Below are 9,274 nucleotides of genomic sequence, written 5' to 3'. Positions count from 1 at the left end.
TATACCTTTCTGTTGTGTCAACCATCCATCCAAATCAAATAATTCCATGTGTGCACCTTGTCTTTATAAACTTTCACACACATTTTCCATGATATGGGGTAATCGAATGGGCAACACTGCAGCTGTTGATTGCCAGCGATCATAATTCATCACGTAGGCATATGCTATATAATCAATACACAACTTTCAAGGAGTCGGACATTTGATGCCAACATAAGTATAACTTTTCCATTGTATAAAATTACATTATCACATTCGCTTGCCATACTAGTCTGATGAGATCATGCATGCAACAACGAGAACTAGCCTACAACAACCAAACTGATGGACAATGTTGATTGGCAGGTGGAATGATGACCAATAAGGTTGCAAAGTTAAAGTGGGAGGCGGGATCAGGTCAGCACAGTACTGTCCAATGAGGTTGCGGGGAGAGCCCAACATGCACACCACAGTTTCTTTTACTGTCTTTGTGTACACGCTATGGGGGCTCGAGAACAATGACGTGATGTCGATGTACACAATTTTGGGGGACCCTTTCAGGCTCTTGAGCACTACTTAAAAAAAGACTGCCTTATAAGTATACAATACCTGAGTTCAATCTCTTTAAAATAACTGAATAAATGTATCTTGTTAGCAATCCCCTGTGGCAACGACAGGATGAACGTCAATAAGTGCCCCCACTCTTCTATTCTTTCTTGGCGGAAGCAATCACAAAGATGCTCTCCCTCAGTGTTGGGGCGGAAATCGCGGCCTGCACCCTTATACAAACAGTGGCATTAAAACACAATTTTCTCATACGATTCCTCCTCCTTTCGCATAAATGACAGGGGAACCAAAAAGAGTAAAGTCTCTGAACAGAAGCAGTACTAAGCGAGGCAGTCACTGCGGATGGATTTTTCTGCTATTGTCCAGCTAATCCAGCCCTACGACTCAAGGCTGGGCAGTTGAATTGAGACCGGCCTGTGTAAGATAAAGAGAGAGCATCCCTGCATTGCTCCCTTTCCCCTCCCCACTTTCCCAAGGTCGAGCCAGTTGCCATGGCGACTGGCCCGGAGGTGCACACAGGATAAGGAGAAAGGGGTATTGGTTATAAATACTCCAAACAGGCCCAGAAAGGTCAGGCTCCTTAAAGCCCCTGATTAGACTGAGAGCATCTCCAATGAGCTGTCTGTCAGAAGAGGAAATTAATGGAGACAGAGGTGACAATGACCTTGTGCTCGGGAGAGGAACCTTGAGACTCATATAGAGAAAAGTTATATAATCATCACCCTAAAAAAGAGCCCTCGCAGCACCACACACATCCTGAGCCTTTGTTGTTTTAATACCAGGGTCTAGTCACCAAGTGACTGCTCATTCCATCAGCATAGAATGTACTAGTCTACTACTTTTTAGCATGTGATTCATATACTTGGTCATGAGAATAGGTGTATACAGTGGGGAGAACAAGTATTTGATACACTGCCGATTTTGCAGGTTTTCCTACTTACAAAGCATGTAGAGATCTGTAATTTTTATAAACTGTGAGAGACGGAATATAAAACAAAAATCCAGAAAATCACATTGTATGATTTTTAAGTAATTCATTTGCATTTTATTGCATAACATAAGTATTTGATCACCTACCAACCAGTAAGAATTCCGGCTCTCACAGACCTGTTAGTTTTTCTTTAAGAAGCCCTCCTGTTCTCCACTCATTACCTCCACTCAGTCTCCTGAGTGGCGCAGTGGTCTAAGGCACTGCATTGCAGTGCTAGCTTTGCCACTAGAGATCCTGGTTCGAATCCAGGCTCTTTCGCAGCCGGCCGCGACCGGGAGACTCATGGGCAGCGCACAATTGGCCTAGCGTTGTCCAGGGTAGGCGAGGGAATGGCCGGCAGGGATGTAGCTCAGTTGATAGAGCATGGTGTTTGCAACGCCAGGGTTGTGGGTTCGATTCCCACGGGGGACCAGTATGAAAAAAATAAAAATTTATAAAAATATGTATTCACTAACTGTAAGTCGCTCTGGATAAGAGCGTCTGCTAAATGACTAAAATGTAAATGTAAAATGTCTGTATTAACTGCACCTGTTTGAACTTGTTACCTGTATAAAAGACACCTGTCCACACACTCAATCAAACAGACTCCAACCTCTCCACAATGGCCAAGACCAGAGAGCTGTGTAAGGACATCAGGGATAAAAATGGTAGACCTGCACAAGGCTAGGATGGGCTACAGGACAATAGGCAAGCAGCTTGGTGAGAAGGCAACAACTGTTGGCGCAATTATTAGAAAATTGAAGAAGTTCAAGATGACGGTCAATCACCCTCGGTCTGGGGCTCCATGCAAGATCTCACCTCGTGGGGCATCAATGATCATGAGGAAGGTGAGGAATCAGCCCAGAACTACACGGCAGGACCTGGTCAATGACCTGAAGAGAGCTGGGACCACAGTCTCAAAGAAAACCATTAGTAACACACTACGCCGTCATGGATTAAAATCCTGCAGCGCGCGCAAGGTCCCCCTGCTCAAGCCAGCGCATGTCCAGGCCCGTCTGAAGTTTGCCAATGACCATCTGGATGATCCAGAGGAGGAATGGGAGAAGGTCATGTGGTCTGATGAGACAAAAATAGAGCTTTTTGGTCTAAACTCCACTCGCCGTGTTTGGAGGAAGAAGAAGGATGAGTACAACCCCAAGAACACCATCCCAACCGTGAAGCATGGAGGTGGAAACATCATTCTTTGGGGATGCTTTTCTGCAAAGGGGACAGGACGACTGCACCATATTGAGGGGAGGATGGATGGGGCCATGTATCGTGAGATCTTGGCCAACAACCTCCTTCCCTCAGTAAGAGCATTGAAGATGGGTCGTGGCTGGGTCTTCCAGCATGACAATGACCAAAAACACACAGCCAGGGCAACTAAGGAGTGGCTCCGTAAGAAGCATCTCAAGGTCCTGGAGTGGCCTAGCCAGTCTCCAGACCTGAACCAAATAGAAAATCTTTGGAGGGAGCTGAAAGTCCGTATTGCCCAGCAATAGCCCCGAAACCTGAAGGATCTGGAGAAGGTATGTATGGAGGAGTGGGCCAAAATCCCTGCTGCAGTGTGTGCAAACCTGGTCAAGACCTACAGGAAACGTATGATCTCTGTAATTGCAAACAAAGGTTTCTGTACCAAATATTAAGTTCTGCTTTTCTGATGTATCAAATACTTATGTCATGCAATAAAATGCAAATTAATTACTTAAAAATCATAAAATGTGATTTTCTTGATTTTTGTTTTAGATTCCGTCTCTCACAGTTGAAGTGTACCTATGATAAAAAATTACAGAGCTCTACATGCTTTGTAAGTAGGAAAACCTGCAAAATCGGCAGTGTATCAAATACTTGTTCTCCCCACTGTAGATGGCTTGTATATTTCAGAAATAACTATATCCACACCAAGGCATACTGTAGCCAACTCCATTACACACAATCCTTGAGACACAGGACATGCCTGGGTGATTTAGGGGTGTGTGATGCCAGAGTATGCCATGCCACATAGACCTACATCTCACATAGTACATTCACTGACACCCATTAGAGGTATGAAAGATAGCTGAAAACCACAGAATATAAAATGTATGATCATGTTTTTTGAACCATAAAGCCATAATAGCCTACTAACCTTCACTGCAGTTCACTTAATAAAATGTTGCACTGATGATACCAAGATGATTTCAAAAACTGCTGTGGGCCTCTGGGCCTATTCCCTTATGTAACCAAGACTGAAATGGCTTGACCAAAATGTATTCAGTTTAATGCACCACACCGTTTAAAAATGAGCCGAATACATGTATACACAGACAGACAACACCCTGACATCCAAGGCTAATGACGATCACCTAACTTTCAGTAGGGCGCTAGACTAATGATGAAATGCTTACTTCCCAACAATGGAGAGAGAAAAAGATAAATAATATTTTAAAAAGAATAGCACGAGGAATAAATATACAATGAGTAACGATAACTTGGCTGTATACACACGGGGTACCAGTACCGAGTCGATGTGCAGGGGTATGAGGTAATTGAGGTAGATATGTACATACAGTGCCTTTGGAAAGTATTCAGACCTCTTGACTTTTTCCACATTTTGTTACATTGCAGCCTTATTCTAAAATGTATTAAATTTTGGTTTTTCCTCAATCTACACACAATACCCCATAATGACAAAGCAAAAACAGGTTTAGAAATCTTTGCTAATTTATTTATATATTTTTAAACGGAAATATCACATTTACATAAGTATTCAGACCCTTTACTCAGTACTTTTGTTGAAGCACCTTCAGCAGCGATTACACCCTCGAGTCTTCTTGGGTATGACGCTACAAGCATGGCACACCTGTATTTGGGGAGTTTCTCCCATTCTTCTCTGCAGATCCTCTCAAGCTCTGTCAGGTTGGATGGGGAGCATTGCTGCACAGCTATTTTCAGGTCTCTGCAGAGATGTTCGATCGGGTTCAATTCCGGGCTCTGGCTGGTCCACTCAAGGTCATTCAGAGACTTGTCCCGAAGCCACTCCTGCGTTGTCTTGACTGTGTGCATAGGGTCGTTGTCCTGTTGGAAGGTTAACCTTTTCCCCAGTCTGAGGTCCTGAGCGCTCTGGAGCAGGTTTTCATCAAGGATCTCTCTGTACTTTGCTCCGTTCATCTTTCCCCTCAATCCTAACTAGTCTCCCAGTCCCTGCCGCTGAAAAACATCCTCATAGCATGATGCTGCCACCACCATGCTTCACCGTAGGGATGGTGCCAAGTTTCCTCCAGAAGTAACGCTTGACATTCATGCCAAAGAGTTCAATCTTGGTTTCATCAGACCACAGAATCTTGTGTCTCATGATCTGAGAGTCTTTAGGTGCCTTTTGGCAAACTCCAAGCAGGCTGTCATGTGCCTTTTACTGAGGAGTGGCTGCCGACTGGCCACTCTACCATAAAGGCCTGATTGGTGGAGTGCTGCAGAGATGGTTGTCCTTCTGGAAGGTTCTCCCATCTCCACAGAGGAAATCTAGAGCTCTGTCAGAGTGACCATTGGGTTCTTGGTCACCTCCCTGACCAAGGCCCTTCTCCCCCGATTGCTCAGTTTGGCCGGCGCCTAGCTCTAGGAAGAGTCTTGGTGGTTCCAAACTTCTTACATTTAAGAATTATGGAGGCCACTGTGTTCTTGGGGACCTTCAATGCTGCAGACATTTTTTGGTACCCTTCCCCAGATCTGTTCCTCGACACAATCCTGTGTCGGAGCTCTACGGACAATTACTTCGACCTCATGGCTTGGTTTTTGCTGTGACATGCACTGTCAACTGTGGGACCTTATATAGACAGGTGTGTGCCTTTCCAAATCATGTCCAATCAATTAAATCTACCACAGGTGGACTCCAATCAAGTTGTAGAAACATCAAGGATTATCAATGGAAACAGGATGCACCTGAGCTCAATTTCGAGTGTCATAGCAAAGGGTCTGAATACTTATGTATATAAAAAGGTATTTATCTTATTTTTAATAAATTTGCTAAAATTTCTAAAAACCTGTTTTCGCTTTGTCATTATGGGGTATTGTATGCAGATCGTTGAGGATTTTTATTTATTTAATCCATTTCAGAATAAGGCTGTAACGTAACGAAATGTGGAAAAAGTCAAGGGGTCTGAATAGTTTCCGAAAGTACTGTATATGTAGGGGTAAAGTGACTAGACAACCGGATAGATAATAAACAGTAGCAGCAGCGTATGTGATGAGTCAAAAGAGTTAGCGCTAAAAAGGGTAGTCCGGGTAGCTATTGGTTAACTATTTAACTAACTACCGGTATTTAGCAGTCTTATGGCTTGGGGGTAGATGCTGTTCATTTTCCTGTTGGTTCCAGACTTGGTGCATCGATACTGCTTGCCGTGCAGTAGCTGAGAGAACAGTCTGACTTGGGTGGCTGGAGTCTTTGAAACAGGTGGGTGTTCGCACCAAAGTGCCGCATGTCATGATGACACTTACCTGTCTCGATCAATAAGAGAAGAGTTGAAATAGACAAGATGGCGTCGTACACATCGATCAAAACATTTATTTTATTTAATAATGGAGCAATTTCTAAATTCAATCGAACACCCTGCAACTAAACAGACGTTTAGAAGAGATTGTTGTCAACCAAGTCGGGAATTGAGGTAGTATCGCCAAATTAAGGTTGGTCAAAAATTCTCTGCGCTATGTCAAACGGTACCTAACCTGTAACGGCTAATGGAGCACCACATTAGCCCTTTACAATCTGATAGCTAGTAAACCAGTTGAGGAGGCTAGCCTACGTGGGTGTTTATCATACAGGAGACACAAACAACACTTGCAAATTACTGACTGGCTTTGCCAACTCGAACGACATCGAAACTGTTGATAATAAACAATTGATCACAGAGGCTCTTGTGAGTATCGAACAACAACACTTGGTATTCAAGTTGGGGAAATAACAGTATGTAAAAAGTTAAAACAACAAACACAGCAATAAAAAAATACGCGGGATGTAATTTAACGTTACACATCAACAGAATGAAATGCTTCCTAAATTCAGTAGTCTCTGATCCTTCTGGCCGGTGTCACTGCATCTTTCTGCAAGACAAACAGCACAATAGAATTTCTAAGGGGCCCTATCGAAGGTTCTGCACGGATGCATGAGCGTATTCAAGAAACTCGCTCAAAAGTCTGCACCAAAAGCATTCTTACCTCGTATGGATGCACATTTTTCTGATGATATCCACAAGTACTCTAAGTAAACAATACACTCTTTAATATTGAGCTACCGGTAGATTCAGTATTTTCAACAGTCCTACGGGTGACATTGGGAAAATCTCAATTGTAAATGCTTTCTCCTCGCCTCCTCCTCAAAAGCCATAGGATTTTTTTTAAAAGCCAGAGGTCCCTCCCCTCTGACCTTATCCTCCAATGGGTTTTGAGAAGGAGGCGAGGAGATAAGAGAAGAGAGAGGACGCAAGGAGGAAACAATTGAGATTGTCCCAGTGACATCATCCCTTTTCCCATTATGAAAAAGCCAATGTGCATGCTGATAGAGATAAACGTTTTCTGGGAACTGTAGTTGGCCCATGCTACCATCTAGCGTTCTCTCGTGGGTATTACAAAAACATGATATATTATTTACCCTTGAAGATCTCACTGGGCGGATTCGATTATGCTGAGCCGCGGGGTACCGGTCTATGGCCCGTGATGTGAACGGGCAAAAACAATGAGGAGCGCCATTCTCAAATCGATCAGTAATCTGCGCCGCTCGGTCATGTTGTCAACAAGCCAGCATGGTGCATCGTCCAGAAACATACATCTCTTTCCCATAAAATATGTTTGAATTTTAGAACTAGATTTCATTAGGAATGCAGACAAAGCGTTTTTATCAAAAGCAATCACTTCTCCATGTGAAAAAACAGAATCTTACTCAATTACTCAACGTGCTCCTACGTCACGGGGCTCACGCCATCAACTTTCACCTGGTGTAAAACATGCCTACCCGGGCGCCCGAGACAGGTTAATCAAATCCCCTCATTGCATATATATATTTCTGTTGTGGTTGGTGTTTGATACATTTTCCCAGGTTTATCAAAATACCTAGGCTAAAATCCCTATTATCATAACTAAAATGTTTCATGTTAGGTTATCTGGTCCAAATATTGTGACAGTATATTCTTGTTGATAAGTCAGTAACAACACCAAAGTAGTTGTAGAACTTGGTTACTATCTCAAGTCAACTTATTGCCAAACTAATTAACTGATTTTATATTTTCACAACCTGCAATTTTCAAGAACTGTATAATGCATTTCAAAATACTGTATATTTATATATATCATATATATGTGTATATATATATCATATATCATATATATGTATATAATGCATTGCAAAATACTGTATATTTATATATACTGTATATATCTATAAATCACTGCTAGGCAAATCCCCACCTTATCTTAGCTCATTGGTCACCATAGCAACACCCACCCGTAGTATGCGCTCCAGCAGGTATATCTCACTGGTCATCCCCAAAGCCAACACCTCCTTTGGCCGCCATTCCTTCCAGTTCTCTGCTGCCAATGACTGGAACAAATTGCAAAAATCTCTGAAGCTGGAGACACTTATCTCCCTCACTAACTTTAAGCATCAGTTGTCAGAGCACCTTACCGATCACTGCACCTGTACACAGCCCATCTGAAATTAGCCCGCCCAACTACCTCATCCCTATATTGTTATTTATTTTGCTCATTTGTACCCCAGTATCTCTATTTGCACATCATCTCTTGCACATCTATCATTCCAGTGTTAATACTAATTGTAATTATTTTGCACTATAGCCTATTTATTGCCTTACCTCCATAACTTGCTACATTTGCACACACTGTATATATATTTTTTTCTGTTGTATTTTTGACTTTGTTTTGTTTTACCCCATATGTAACTCTGTGTTGTTGTTTTTATCGCACTGCTTTGCTTTATCTTGGCCAGGTTGCAGTTGTAAATGAGAACTTGTTCTCAACTGGCTTACCTGGTTAAATAAAGGTGAAATAAATAAATAAAAAATATTGATCATGCAACGTGCAATCTGTCTACAATAACCTCTACTGAGGAGGGAGCTGGGTTGTGAAATAAAATAATTAGCCAATAAGCTTTTTTCTAAAAAAAAATTTAAACATGGCTTCTTTTAGCCATACAGCTTTTAGGTTATTCCACAAAGTGTCTTTAAAATCAATTCAAATTTTATTGGTCGCATACACATATTTCCCAGATGTTATTGCGGGTGTAGCAAAATGCTTGTGTTCCTAGCTCCAACAGTGTAGTTATATCTAACAATACACAACAATATACACAAATCTGAAAAAGTACAATAATGGAATTCAGAAATATTAGGACGAGCAATGTCGGAGTCCGGAGTATGTATGTATGTATGTATGTATGTATGTATGTATGTATGTATGTATGTATGTATGTATGTATACAGTACCAGTCAAACGTTTGGACACATCTACTTATTCAAGGGTTTTTCTTTATTTGTACTATTTTCTACATTGTAGAATAATAGTGAAGACATCAAAACTATGAAATAACACATATGAAATAAGTGGTAACCAAAAAAGTGTTAAACAAACCAAAATATATTTGGGATTCTTCAAATAGCCACGCTTTGCCTTGAAAACAGCTTTGCACACTCTTGGCATTCTCTCAACCAGCTTCATGAGGAATGCTTTTCCAACAGTCTTGAAGGAGTTCCCACATATGCTGAGCACTTGCTG

Source organism: Coregonus lavaretus, assembly GCF_964263955.1.
Source record: "Coregonus lavaretus genome assembly, chromosome: 33".
Taxonomy (NCBI): Eukaryota; Metazoa; Chordata; class Actinopteri; order Salmoniformes; family Salmonidae; genus Coregonus; species Coregonus lavaretus.
Note: the sequence above shows the minus strand (reverse complement) of the source record.